This window comes from Salvelinus fontinalis, chromosome 29 (genome assembly GCF_029448725.1).
Source record: "Salvelinus fontinalis isolate EN_2023a chromosome 29, ASM2944872v1, whole genome shotgun sequence".
Lineage (NCBI taxonomy): Eukaryota > Metazoa > Chordata > Actinopteri > Salmoniformes > Salmonidae > Salvelinus > Salvelinus fontinalis.
Window position 1 is genome coordinate 41,568,433 of NC_074693.1, and position 13,123 is coordinate 41,581,555.

At 39.4% G+C, this 13,123-nt stretch overlaps 16 non-coding genes across 16 annotated transcripts; all 16 read left to right on the forward strand.

Annotated features, from left to right (window-relative positions):
* The first annotated feature begins 628 nt into the window (after positions 1-628).
* On the forward strand, positions 629-700 carry trnac-gca (transfer RNA cysteine (anticodon GCA)). Its single transcript has one exon. It is a non-coding gene; the product is annotated as a tRNA-Cys (tRNA).
* Positions 701-1,003: 303 nt separating this feature from the next.
* trnac-gca (transfer RNA cysteine (anticodon GCA)) lies at positions 1,004-1,075 on the forward strand. Its single transcript has one exon. It is a non-coding gene; the product is annotated as a tRNA-Cys (tRNA).
* A 304-nt stretch (positions 1,076-1,379) lies between these two features.
* Positions 1,380-1,451, forward strand: trnac-gca (transfer RNA cysteine (anticodon GCA)). The gene has a single exon. It is a non-coding gene; the product is annotated as a tRNA-Cys (tRNA).
* A 304-nt stretch (positions 1,452-1,755) lies between these two features.
* trnac-gca (transfer RNA cysteine (anticodon GCA)) lies at positions 1,756-1,827 on the forward strand. The gene has a single exon. It is a non-coding gene; the product is annotated as a tRNA-Cys (tRNA).
* A 680-nt stretch (positions 1,828-2,507) lies between these two features.
* On the forward strand, positions 2,508-2,579 carry trnac-gca (transfer RNA cysteine (anticodon GCA)). Its single transcript has one exon. It is a non-coding gene; the product is annotated as a tRNA-Cys (tRNA).
* Positions 2,580-3,251: 672 nt separating this feature from the next.
* On the forward strand, positions 3,252-3,323 carry trnac-gca (transfer RNA cysteine (anticodon GCA)). The gene has a single exon. It is a non-coding gene; the product is annotated as a tRNA-Cys (tRNA).
* A 303-nt stretch (positions 3,324-3,626) lies between these two features.
* On the forward strand, positions 3,627-3,698 carry trnac-gca (transfer RNA cysteine (anticodon GCA)). The gene has a single exon. It is a non-coding gene; the product is annotated as a tRNA-Cys (tRNA).
* Positions 3,699-4,002: 304 nt separating this feature from the next.
* Positions 4,003-4,074, forward strand: trnac-gca (transfer RNA cysteine (anticodon GCA)). Its single transcript has one exon. It is a non-coding gene; the product is annotated as a tRNA-Cys (tRNA).
* Positions 4,075-4,378: 304 nt separating this feature from the next.
* On the forward strand, positions 4,379-4,450 carry trnac-gca (transfer RNA cysteine (anticodon GCA)). The gene has a single exon. It is a non-coding gene; the product is annotated as a tRNA-Cys (tRNA).
* A 680-nt stretch (positions 4,451-5,130) lies between these two features.
* On the forward strand, positions 5,131-5,202 carry trnac-gca (transfer RNA cysteine (anticodon GCA)). Its single transcript has one exon. It is a non-coding gene; the product is annotated as a tRNA-Cys (tRNA).
* A 1,803-nt stretch (positions 5,203-7,005) lies between these two features.
* trnac-gca (transfer RNA cysteine (anticodon GCA)) lies at positions 7,006-7,077 on the forward strand. The gene has a single exon. It is a non-coding gene; the product is annotated as a tRNA-Cys (tRNA).
* A 671-nt stretch (positions 7,078-7,748) lies between these two features.
* trnac-gca (transfer RNA cysteine (anticodon GCA)) lies at positions 7,749-7,820 on the forward strand. Its single transcript has one exon. It is a non-coding gene; the product is annotated as a tRNA-Cys (tRNA).
* A 680-nt stretch (positions 7,821-8,500) lies between these two features.
* Positions 8,501-8,572, forward strand: trnac-gca (transfer RNA cysteine (anticodon GCA)). The gene has a single exon. It is a non-coding gene; the product is annotated as a tRNA-Cys (tRNA).
* Positions 8,573-9,246: 674 nt separating this feature from the next.
* Positions 9,247-9,318, forward strand: trnac-gca (transfer RNA cysteine (anticodon GCA)). Its single transcript has one exon. It is a non-coding gene; the product is annotated as a tRNA-Cys (tRNA).
* A 680-nt stretch (positions 9,319-9,998) lies between these two features.
* On the forward strand, positions 9,999-10,070 carry trnac-gca (transfer RNA cysteine (anticodon GCA)). The gene has a single exon. It is a non-coding gene; the product is annotated as a tRNA-Cys (tRNA).
* Positions 10,071-11,876: 1,806 nt separating this feature from the next.
* Positions 11,877-11,948, forward strand: trnac-gca (transfer RNA cysteine (anticodon GCA)). The gene has a single exon. It is a non-coding gene; the product is annotated as a tRNA-Cys (tRNA).
* Positions 11,949-13,123: the final 1,175 nt, after the last annotated feature.

The window sequence follows — 13,123 nt, forward strand, 5'->3', positions numbered from 1 at the left end:
ATTTTCAGGGGTTGTTACTCAATCTAAAATGTCCATCATTTGATGTTTTTTCTCTCAGTCAGACAGTTCCAAACAAAGGTGGAAGTGCGATAGACTTCAGATCAAGAGGACTCAGGTTCAAATCCTTTAGTGAACTTGAAATCAAATACTTTTTAATGTGTGCTTTCAAAGAGAGAGTGTTCTTTATTAGGTTATGTAGATCTCCATCTTAAATGTCCCTTATTAGACAATTTTTGGACATTTTTCCATTAGCGTGGGAAAAGCTCAGTGGTAGAGAATTTGACTGCAGATCAAGCGGTCCCAGTTTCAAATTCTGGTGCCCCCTTAAAATCAAGTGCTTTCTAAGTGTATCTTGACGGTTAGAGTATTCTTTTTTAGATTATGTTACTCAATCTAAAATGTCCCTCATTTGATGTTTTTTCTCTCAGTCTAACAGTACCAAACAGAGTGGGTAGTCTGCTGCTCTTGAGATCCAGAGGTGTCAGGATTTTTTTTTTCTATCCACTTGAAATCAAATACATTACTGGTGTGTTTTCCAAGAGGGAGAGTTTTTGAAGAGGCAAAATAACTCTCCATCTAAAATGGCCCTTGTTAGACAGTTTATCCCTCTTATACAGTTTCTGACAGAGGGGGTATAGCTCAGTGGTAGAGCATTTGACTGCAGATCAAGAGGTCCCAGGTTCAAATCCTGGTTCCCCCTTGATGTCAAGTACTATCTAATTGTATCTTTAGAGTCGGAGTGCTCATTTTCAGGAGTTGTTACTCAATCTAAAATGTCCCTCATTTGATGTTTTTCTCTCAGTCTAACAGTACCAAACAGAGTGGGTAGTCTGCTGCTCTTGAGATCCAGAGGTGTCAGGAATTTTTTTTTTCTATCCACTTGAAATCAAATACATTACTGGTGTGTTTTCCAAGAGGGAGAGTTTTTGAAGAGGCAAAATAGCTCTCCATCTAAAATGGCCCTTGTTAGACAGTTTATCCCTCTTATACAGTTTCTGACAGAGGGGGTATAGCTCAGTGGTAGAGCATTTGACTGCAGATCAAGAGGTCCCAGGTTCAAATCCTGGTTCCCCCTTGATGTAAAGTACTATCTAATTGTATCTTTAGAGTCGGAGTGCTCATTTTCAGGAGTTGTTACTCAATCTAAAATGTCCCTCATTTGATGTTTTTTCTCTCAGTCTAACAGTACCAAACAGAGTGGGTAGTCTGCTGCTCTTGAGATCCAGAGGTGTCAGGAATTTTTTTTTTCTATCCACTTGAAATCAAATACATTACTGGTGTGTTTTCCAAGAGGGAGAGTTTTTGAAGAGGCAAAATAGCTCTCCATCTAAAATGGCCCTTGTTAGACAGTTTATCCCTCTTATACAGTTTCTGACAGAGGGGGTATAGCTCAGTGGTAGAGCATTTGACTGCAGATCAAGAGGTCCCAGGTTCAAATCCTGGTTCCCCCTTGATGTCAAGTACTATCTAATTGTATCTTTAGAGTCGGAGTGCTCATTTTCAGGAGTTGTTACTCAATCTAAAATGTCCCTCATTTGATGTTTTTTCTCTCAGTCTAACAGTACCAAACAGAGTGGGTAGTCTGCTGCTCTTGAGATCCAGAGGTGTCAGGAATTTTTTTTTTCTATCCACTTGAAATCAAATACATTACTGGTGTGTTTTCCAAGAGGGAGAGTTTTTGAAGAGGCAAAATAGCTCTCCATCTAAAATGGCCCTTGTTAGACAGTTTATCCCTCTTATACAGTTTCTGACAGAGGGGGTATAGCTCAGTGGTAGAGCATTTGACTGCAGATCAAGAGGTCCCAGGTTCAAATCCTGGTTCCCCCTTGATGTCAAGTACTATCTAATTGTATCTTTAGAGTCGGAGTGCTCATTTTCAGGAGTTGTTACTCAATCTAAAATGTCCCTCATTTGATGTTTTTTCTCTCAGTCTAACAGTACCAAACAGAGTGGGTAGTCTGCTGCTCTTGAGATTCAGAGGTGTCAGGCAATTTTTTTTTCTATCCACTTGAAATCAAATACATTACTGGTGTGTTTTCCAAGAGGTAGAGTTTTTGAAGAGGCAAAATAACTCTCCATCTAAAATGGCCCTTGTTAGACAGTTTTTCCCTCTTACACAGTTTCTGACAGAGGTGGTATAGCTCAGTTGCAGAGCATTTGACTGCAGATCAAGAGGTCCCAGGTTCAAATCCTGGTGCCCCCTTGATGTCAAGTACTAACTAATTGTATCTTGAGAGTCGGAGTGCTCATTTTTAGGAGTTGTTACTCAATCTAAAATGTCCCTCATTTGATGTTTTTTCTCTCAGTCTAACAGTACCAAACAGAGTGGGTAGTGTGCTACTCTTGAGATTCAGAGGTGTCAGGTAATTTTTTTTTCTATCCACTTGAAATCAAATACATTACTGGTGTGTTTTACAAGAGGGAGAGTTTATGAAGAGGCAAAATAACTCTCCATCTAAAATCGCCCTTGTTAGACAGTTTATCCCTCTTATACAGTTTCTGACAGAGGGGGTATAGCTCAGTGGTAGAGCATTTGACTGCAGATCAAGAGGTCCCAGGTTCAAATCCTGGTGCCCCCTTGATGTCAAGTACTATCTAATTGTATCTTTAGAGTCGGAGTGCTCATTTTCAGGGGTTGTTACTCAATCTAAAATGTCCATCATTTGATGTTTTTTCTCTCAGTCAGACAGTTCCAAACAAAGGTGGAAGTGCGATAGACTTCAGATCAAGAGGACTCAGGTTCAAATCCTTTAGTGAACTTGAAATCAAATACTTTTTAATGTGTGCTTTCAAAGAGAGAGTGTTCTTTATTAGGTTATGTAGATCTCCATCTTAAATGTCCCTTATTAGACAATTTTTGGACATTTTTCCATTAGCGTGGGAAAAGCTCAGTGGTAGAGAATTTGACTGCAGATCAAGCGGTCCCAGTTTCAAATTCTGGTGCCCCCTTAAAATCAAGTGCTTTCTAAGTGTATCTTGACGGTTAGAGTATTCTTTTTTAGATTATGTTACTCAATCTAAAATGTCCCTCATTTGATGTTTTTTCTCTCAGTCTAACAGTACCAAACAGAGTGGGTAGTCTGCTGCTCTTGAGATCCAGAGGTGTCAGGATTTTTTTTTCTATCCACTTGAAATCAAATACATTACTGGTGTGTTTTCCAAGAGGGAGAGTTTTTGAAGAGGCAAAATAACTCTCCATCTAAAATGGCCCTTGTTAGACAGTTTATCCCTCTTATACAGTTTCTGACAGAGGGGGTATAGCTCAGTGGTAGAGCATTTGACTGCAGATCAAGAGGTCCCAGGTTCAAATCCTGGTTCCCCCTTGATGTCAAGTACTATCTAATTGTATCTTTAGAGTCGGAGTGCTCATTTTCAGGAGTTGTTACTCAATCTAAAATGTCCCTCAATTGATGTTTTTCTCTCAGTCTAACAGTACCAAACAGAGTGGGTAGTCTGCTGCTCTTGAGATCCAGAGGTGTCAGGAATTTTTTTTTTCTATCCACTTGAAATCAAATACATTACTGGTGTGTTTTCCAAGAGGGAGAGTTTTTGAAGAGGCAAAATAGCTCTCCATCTAAAATGGCCCTTGTTAGACAGTTTATCCCTCTTATACAGTTTCTGACAGAGGGGGTATAGCTCAGTGGTAGAGCATTTGACTGCAGATCAAGAGGTCCCAGGTTCAAATCCTGGTTCCCCCTTGATGTAAAGTACTATCTAATTGTATCTTTAGAGTCGGAGTGCTCATTTTCAGGAGTTGTTACTCAATCTAAAATGTCCCTCATTTGATGTTTTTTCTCTCAGTCTAACAGTACCAAACAGAGTGGGTAGTCTGCTGCTCTTGAGATCCAGAGGTGTCAGGAATTTTTTTTTTCTATCCACTTGAAATCAAATACATTACTGGTGTGTTTTCCAAGAGGGAGAGTTTTTGAAGAGGCAAAATAGCTCTCCATCTAAAATGGCCCTTGTTAGACAGTTTATCCCTCTTATACAGTTTCTGACAGAGGGGGTATAGCTCAGTGGTAGAGCATTTGACTGCAGATCAAGAGGTCCCAGGTTCAAATCCTGGTTCCCCCTTGATGTCAAGTACTATCTAATTGTATCTTTAGAGTCGGAGTGCTCATTTTCAGGAGTTGTTACTCAATCTAAAATGTCCCTCATTTGATGTTTTTTCTCTCAGTCTAACAGTACCAAACAGAGTGGGTAGTCTGCTGCTCTTGAGATCCAGAGGTGTCAGGAATTTTTTTTTTCTATCCACTTGAAATCAAATACATTACTGGTGTGTTTTCCAAGAGGGAGAGTTTTTGAAGAGGCAAAATAGCTCTCCATCTAAAATGGCCCTTGTTAGACAGTTTATCCCTCTTATACAGTTTCTGACAGAGGGGGTATAGCTCAGTGGTAGAGCATTTGACTGCAGATCAAGAGGTCCCAGGTTCAAATCCTGGTTCCCCCTTGATGTCAAGTACTATCTAATTGTATCTTTAGAGTCGGAGTGCTCATTTTCAGGAGTTGTTACTCAATCTAAAATGTCCCTCATTTGATGTTTTTTCTCTCAGTCTAACAGTACCAAACAGAGTGGGTAGTCTGCTGCTCTTGAGATTCAGAGGTGTCAGGCAATTTTTTTTTCTATCCACTTGAAATCAAATACATTACTGGTGTGTTTTCCAAGAGGTAGAGTTTTTGAAGAGGCAAAATAACTCTCCATCTAAAATGGCCCTTGTTAGACAGTTTTTCCCTCTTACACAGTTTCTGACAGAGGTGGTATAGCTCAGTTGCAGAGCATTTGACTGCAGATCAAGAGGTCCCAGGTTCAAATCCTGGTGCCCCCTTGATGTCAAGTACTAACTAATTGTATCTTGAGAGTCGGAGTGCTCATTTTTAGGAGTTGTTACTCAATCTAAAATGTCCCTCATTTGATGTTTTTTCTCTCAGTCTACCAGTACCAAACAGAGTGGGTAGTGTGCTACTCTTGAGATTCAGAGGTGTCAGGTAATTTTTTTTTCTATCCACTTGAAATCAAATACATTACTGGTGTGTTTTACAAGAGGGAGAGTTTATGAAGAGGCAAAATAACTCTCCATCTAAAATCGCCCTTGTTAGACAGTTTATCCCTCTTATACAGTTTCTGACAGAGGGGGTATAGCTCAGTGGTAGAGCATTTGACTGCAGATCAAGAGGTCCCAGGTTCAAATCCTGGTGCCCCCTTGATGTCAAGTACTATCTAATTGTATCTTTAGAGTCGGAGTGCTCATTTTCAGGGGTTGTTACTCAATCTAAAATGTCCATCATTTGATGTTTTTTCTCTCAGTCAGACAGTTCCAAACAAAGGTGGAAGTGCGATAGACTTCAGATCAAGAGGACTCAGGTTCAAATCCTTTAGTGAACTTGAAATCAAATACTTTTTAATGTGTGCTTTCAAAGAGAGAGTGTTCTTTATTAGGTTATGTAGATCTCCATCTTAAATGTCCCTTATTAGACAATTTTTGGACATTTTTCCATTAGCGTGGGAAAAGCTCAGTGGTAGAGAATTTGACTGCAGATCAAGCGGTCCCAGTTTCAAATTCTGGTGCCCCCTTAAAATCAAGTGCTTTCTAAGTGTATCTTGACGGTTAGAGTATTCTTTTTTAGATTATGTTACTCAATCTAAAATGTCCCTCATTTGATGTTTTTTCTCTCAGTCTAACAGTACCAAACAGAGTGGGTAGTCTGCTGCTCTTGAGATCCAGAGGTGTCAGGATTTTTTTTTTTCTATCCACTTGAAATCAAATACATTACTGGTGTGTTTTCCAAGAGGGAGAGTTTTTGAAGAGGCAAAATAGCTCTCCATCTAAAATGGCCCTTGTTAGACAGTTTATCCCTCTTATACAGTTTCTGACAGAGGGGGTATAGCTCAGTGGTAGAGCATTTGACTGCAGATCAAGCGGTCCCAGTTTCAAATTCTGGTGCCCCCTTAAAATCAAGTGCTTTCTAAGTGTATCTTGACGGTTTGAGTATTCTTTTTTTAGATTATGTTACTCAATCTAAAATGTTCCTCATTTGATGTTTTTTCTCTCAGTCTAGCAGTACAAAACAGAGTGGGTAGTTTGCTGCTCTTGAGATCCAGAGGTGTCAGGTAATTTTTTTTTCTATCCACTTGAAATCAAATACATTACTGGTGTGTTTTCCAAGAGGGAGAGTTTTTGAAGAGGCAAAATAACTCTCCATCTAAAATGGCCCTTGTTAGACAGTTTATCCTTCTTATACAGTTTCTGACAGAGGGGGTATAGCTCAGTGGTAGAGAATTTGACTGCAGATCATTAGGTCCTAGGTACAAATCATGGTGCTCCCTTGATGACAAGTACTATCTAATTGTATCTTGAGAGATAGAGTGCTCATTTTCAGGTGTTGTTCATCAATCTAAAATGTCCCTCATTTGATGTTTTTTCTCTCAGTCTAACAGTACCAAACAGAGTGGGTTGTCTGCTGCTCTTGAGATCCAGAGGTGTCAGGTAATTTTTTTTTCTATCCATTTGAAATCAAATACATTACTGGTGTGTTTTACAAGAGGGAGAGTTTTTGAAGAGGCAAAATAACTCTCCATCTAAAATGGCCCTTGTTAGACAGTTTTTCCCTCTTACACAGTTTCTGAAAGAGGGGGTTTAGCTCAGTGGTAGAGCATTTGACTGCAGATCAAGAGGTCATAGGTTCAAATCCTGGTGCTCCCTTGATGTCAAGTACTATCTAATTGTATCTTGAGAGATAGAGTGCTCATTTTCAGGTGTTGTTCATCAATCTAAAATGTCCCTCATTTGATGTTTTTTCTCTCAGTCTAACAGTACCAAACAGAGTGGGTAGTCTGCTGCTCTTGAGATCCAGAGGTGTCAGGAAATTTTTTTTTCTATCCACTTGAAATCAAATACAGTACTGGTGTGTTTTCCAAGAGGGAGAGTTTTTGAAGAGGCAAAATAACTCTCCATCTAAAATGGCCCTTGTTAGACAGTTTATCCCTCTTATACAGTTTCTGACAGAGGGGGTATAGCTCAGTGGTAGAGCATTTGACTGCAGATCAAGAGGTCCCAGGTTCAAATCCTCGTGCCCCCTTGATGTCAAGTACTATCTAATTGTATCTTTAGAGATAGAGTGCTCATTTTCAGGTGTTGTTCATCAATCTAAAATGTCCCTCATTTGATGTTTTTTCTCTCAGTCAGACAGTTCCAAACAAAGGTGGAAGTGCGATAGACTTCAGATCAAGAGGACTCAGGTCAAAATCCTTTAGTGAACTTGAAATCAAATACTTTTTAATGTGTGCTTTCAAAGAGAGAGTGTTCTTTATTAGGTTATGTAGATCTCCATCTTAAATGTCCCTTAGACAATTTTTGGACATTTTTCCATTAGCGTGGGAAAAGCTTAGTGGTAGAGAATTTGACTGCAGATCAAGCGGTCCCAGTTTCAAATTCTGGTGCCCCCTTAAAATCAAGTGCTTTCTAAGTGTATCTTGACGGTTAGAGTATTCTTTTTTAGATTATGTTACTCAATCTAAAATGTCCCTCATTTGATGTTTTTTCTCTCAGTCTAACAGTACCAAACAGAGTGGGTAGTCTGCTGCTCTTGAGATCCAGAGGTGTCAGGTAAATTTTTTTTCTATCCACTTGAAATCAAATACATTACTGGTGTGTTTTCCAAGAGGGAGAGTTTTTGAAGAGGCAAAATAGCTCTCCATCTAAAATGGCCCTTGTTAGACAGTTTATCCCTCTTATACAGTTTCTGACAGAGGGGGTATAGCTCAGTGGTAGAGCATTTGACTGCAGATCAAGAGGTCCCAGGTTCAAATCCTGGTTCCCCCTTGATGTCAAGTACTATCTAATTGTATCTTTAGAGTCGGAGTGCTCATTTTCAGGAGTTGTTACTCAATCTAAAATGTCCCTCATTTGATGTTTTTTCTCTCAGTCTAACAGTACCAAACAGAGTGGGTAGTCTGCTGCTCTTGAGATTCAGAGGTGTCAGGCAATTTTTTTTTCTATCCACTTGAAATCAAATACATTACTGGTGTGTTTTCCAAGAGGTAGAGTTTTTGAAGAGGCAAAATAACTCTCCATCTAAAATGGCCCTTGTTAGACAGTTTTTCCCTCTTACACAGTTTCTGACAGAGGTGGTATAGCTCAGTTGCAGAGCATTTGACTGCAGATCAAGAGGTCCCAGGTTCAAATCCTGGTGCCCCCTTGATGTCAAGTACTAACTAATTGTATCTTGAGAGTCGGAGTGCTCATTTTTAGGAGTTGTTACTCAATCTAAAATGTCCCTCATTTGATGTTTTTTCTCTCAGTCTAACAGTACCAAACAGAGTGGGTAGTGTGCTACTCTTGAGATTCAGAGGTGTCAGGTAATTTTTTTTTCTATCCACTTGAAATCAAATACATTACTGGTGTGTTTTACAAGAGGGAGAGTTTATGAAGAGGCAAAATAACTCTCCATCTAAAATCGCCCTTGTTAGACAGTTTATCCCTCTTATACAGTTTCTGACAGAGGGGGTATAGCTCAGTGGTAGAGCATTTGACTGCAGATCAAGAGGTCCCAGGTTCAAATCCTGGTGCCCCCTTGATGTCAAGTACTATCTAATTGTATCTTTAGAGTCGGAGTGCTCATTTTCAGGGGTTGTTACTCAATCTAAAATGTCCATCATTTGATGTTTTTTCTCTCAGTCAGACAGTTCCAAACAAAGGTGGAAGTGCGATAGACTTCAGATCAAGAGGACTCAGGTTCAAATCCTTTAGTGAACTTGAAATCAAATACTTTTTAATGTGTGCTTTCAAAGAGAGAGTGTTCTTTATTAGGTTATGTAGATCTCCATCTTAAATGTCCCTTATTAGACAATTTTTGGACATTTTTCCATTAGCGTGGGAAAAGCTCAGTGGTAGAGAATTTGACTGCAGATCAAGCGGTCCCAGTTTCAAATTCTGGTGCCCCCTTAAAATCAAGTGCTTTCTAAGTGTATCTTGACGATTAGAGTATTCTTTTTTAGATTATGTTACTCAATCTAAAATGTCCCTCATTTGATGTTTTTTCTCTCAGTCTAACAGTACCAAACAGAGTGGGTAGTCTGCTGCTCTTGAGATCCAGAGGTGTCAGGAATTTTTTTTTTCTATCCACTTGAAATCAAATACATTACTGGTGTGTTTTCCAAGAGGGAGAGTTTTTGAAGAGGCAAAATAACTCTCCATCTAAAATGGCCCTTGTTAGACAGTTTATCCCTCTTATACAGTTTCTAACAGAGGGGGTATAGCTCAGTGGTAGAGCATTTGACTGCAGATCAAGAGGTCCCAGGTTCAAATCCTGGTGCCCCCTTGATGTCAAGTACTATCTAATTGTATCTTTAGAGTCGGAGTGCTCATTTTCAGGAGTTGTTACTCAATCTAAAATGTCCCTCATTTGATGTTTTTCTCTCAGTCTAACAGTACCAAACAGAGTGGGTAGTCTGCTGCTCTTGAGATCCAGAGGTGTCAGGAATTTTTTTTTTCTATCCACTTGAAATCAAATACATTACTGGTGTGTTTTCCAAGAGGGAGAGTTTTTGAAGAGGCAAAATAGCTCTCCATCTAAAATGGCCCTTGTTAGACAGTTTATCCCTCTTATACAGTTTCTGACAGAGGGGGTATAGCTCAGTGGTAGAGCATTTGACTGCAGATCATTAGGTCCTAGGTTCAAATCCTGGCCCCCCCTCTGATGTCAAGTACTATCTAATTGTATCTTGAGAGATAGAGTGCTCATTTTCAGGTGTTGTTCATCAATCTAAAATGTCCCTCATTTGATGTTTTTTCTCTCAGTCTAACAGTACCAAACAGAGTGGGTAGTCTGCTGCTCTTGAGATCCAGAGGTGTCAGGTAATTTTTTTTTCTATCCACTTGAAATCAAATACATTACTGGTGTGTTTTCCAAGAGGGAGAGTTTTTGAAGAGGCAAAATAACTCTCCATCTAAAATGGCCCTTGTTAGACAGTTTATCCCTCTTATACAGTTTCTGACAGAGGGGGTATAGCTCAGTGGTAGAGCATTTGACTGCAGATCAAGAGGTCCCAGGTTCAAATCCTGGTGCCCCCTTGATGTCAAGTACTATCTAATTGTATCTTTAGAGTCGGAGTGCTCATTTTCAGGGGTTGTTACTCAATCTAAAATGTCCATCATTTGATGTTTTTTCTCTCAGTCAGACAGTTCCAAACAAAGGTGGAAGTGCGATAGACTTCAGATCAAGAGGACTCAGGTTCAAATCCTTTAGTGAACTTGAAATCAAATACTTTTTAATGTGTGCTTTCAAAGAGAGAGTGTTCTTTATTAGGTTATGTAGATCTCCATCTTAAATGTCCCTTATTAGACAATTTTTGGACATTTTTCCATTAGCGTGGGAAAAGCTCAGTGGTAGAGAATTTGACTGCAGATCAAGCGGTCCCAGTTTCAAATTCTGGTGCCCCCTTAAAATCAAGTGCTTTCTAAGTGTATCTTGACGGTTAGAGTATTCTTTTTTAGATTATGTTACTCAATCTAAAATGTCCCTCATTTGATGTTTTTTCTCTCAGTCTAACAGTACCAAACAGAGTGGGTAGTCTGCTGCTCTTGAGATCCAGAGGTGTCAGGATTTTTTTTTTTCTTCTATCCACTTGAAATCAAATACATTACTGGTGTGTTTTCCAAGAGGGAGAGTTTTTGAAGAGGCAAAATAGCTCTCCATCTAAAATGGCCCTTGTTAGACAGTTTATCCCTCTTATACAGTTTCTGACAGAGGGGGTATAGCTCAGTGGTAGAGCATTTGACTGCAGATCAAGCGGTCCCAGTTTCAAATTCTGGTGCCCCCTTAAAATCAAGTGCTTTCTAAGTGTATCTTGACGGTTTGAGTATTCTTTTTTTAGATTATGTTACTCAATCTAAAATGTTCCTCATTTGATGTTTTTTCTCTCAGTCTAGCAGTACAAAACAGAGTGGGTAGTTTGCTGCTCTTGAGATCCAGAGGTGTCAGGTAATTTTTTTTTCTATCCACTTGAAATCAAATACATTACTGGTGTGTTTTCCAAGAGGGAGAGTTTTTGAAGAGGCAAAATAACTCTCCATCTAAAATGGCCCTTGTTAGACAGTTTATCCTTCTTATACAGTTTCTGACAGAGGGGGTATAGCTCAGTGGTAGAGAATTTGACTGCAGATCATTAGGTCCTAGGTTCAAATCATGGTGCTCCCTTGATGACAAGTACTATCTAATTGTATCTTGAGAGATAGAGTGCTCATTTTCAGGTGTTGTTCATCAATCTAAAATGTCCCTCATTTGATGTTTTTTCTCTCAGTCTAACAGTACCAAACAGAGTGGGTAGTCTGCTGCTCTTGAGATCCAGAGGTGTCAGGTAATTTTTTTTTCTATCCATTTGAAATCAAATACATTACTGGTGTGTTTTACAAGAGGGAGAGTTTTTGAAGAGGCAAAATAACTCTCCATCTAAAATGGCCCTTGTTAGACAGTTTTTCCCTCTTACACAGTTTCTGAAAGAGGGGGTTTAGCTCAGTGGTAGAGCATTTGACTGCAGATCAAGAGGTCATAGGTTCAAATCCTGGTGCTCCCTTGATGTCAAGTACTATCTAATTGTATCTTGAGAGATAGAGTGCTCATTTTCAGGTGTTGTTCATCAATCTAAAATGTCCCTCATTTGATGTTTTTTCTCTCAGTCTAACAGTACCAAACAGAGTGGGTAGTCTGCTGCTCTTGAGATCCAGAGGTGTCAGGTAATTTTTTTTTCTATCCACTTGAAATCAAATACAGTACTGGTGTGTTTTCCAAGAGGGAGAGTTTTTGAAGAGGCAAAATAACTCTCCATCTAAAATGGCCCTTGTTAGACAGTTTATCCCTCTTATACAGTTTCTGACAGAGGGGGTATAGCTCAGTGGTAGAGCATTTGACTGCAGATCAAGAGGTCCCAGGTTCAAATCCTCGTGCCCCCTTGATGTCAAGTACTATCTAATTGTATCTTTAGAGTCGGAGTGCTCATTTTCAGGGGTTGTTACTCAATCTAAAATGTCCATCATTTGATGTTTTTTCTCTCAGTCAGACAGTTCCAAACAAAGGTGGAAGTGCGATAGACTTCAGATCAAGAGGACTCAGGTCAAAATCCTTTAGTGAACTTGAAATCAAATACTTTTTAATGTGTGCTTTCAAAGAGAGAGTGTTCTTTATTAGGTTATGTAGATCTCCATCTTAAATGTCCCTTATTAGACAATTTTTGGACATTTTTCCATTAGCGTGGGAAAAGCTTAGTGGTAGAGAATTTGACTGCAGATCAAGCGGTCCCAGTTTCAAATTCTGGTGCCCCCTTAAAATCAAGTGCTTTCTAAGTGTATCTTGACGGTTAGAGTATTCTTTTTTAGATTATGTTACTCAATCTAAAATGTCCCTCATTTGATGTTTTTTCTCTCAGTCTAACAGTACCAAACAGAGTGGGTAGTCTGCTGCTCTTGAGATCCAGAGGTGTCAGGTAATTTTTTTTTCTATCCACTTGAAATCAAATACATTACTGGTGTGTTTTCCAAGAGGGAGAGTTTTTGAAGAGGCAAAATAACTCTCCATCTAAAATGGCCCTTGTTAGACAGTTTATCCTTCTTATACAGTTTCTGACAGAGGGGGTATAGCTCAGTGGTAGAGCATTTGACTGCAGATCATTAGGTCCTAGGTTCAAATCCTGGTGCCCCCTTGATGTCAAGTACTATCTAATTGTATCTTGAGAGATAGAGTGCTCATTTTCAGGTGTTGTTCATCAATCTAAAATGTCCCTCATTTGATTTTTTTTCTCTCAGTCTAACAGTACCAAACAGAGTGGGTAGTCTGCTGCTCTTGAGATCCAGAGGTGTCAGGTAATTTTTTTTTCTATCCACTTGAAATCAAATACATTACTGGTGTGTTTTCCAAGAGGGAGAGTTTTTGAAGAGGCAAAATAACTCTCCATCTAAAATGGCCCTTGTTAGACAGTTTATCCCTCTTATACAGTTTCTGACAGAGGGGGTATAGCTCAGTGGTAGAGCATATGACTGCAGATCAAGAGTTCCAAGGTTCAAATCCTGGTGCCCCCTTGATGTCAAGTACTATCTAATTGTATCTTTAGAGTCGGAGTGCTCATTTTCAG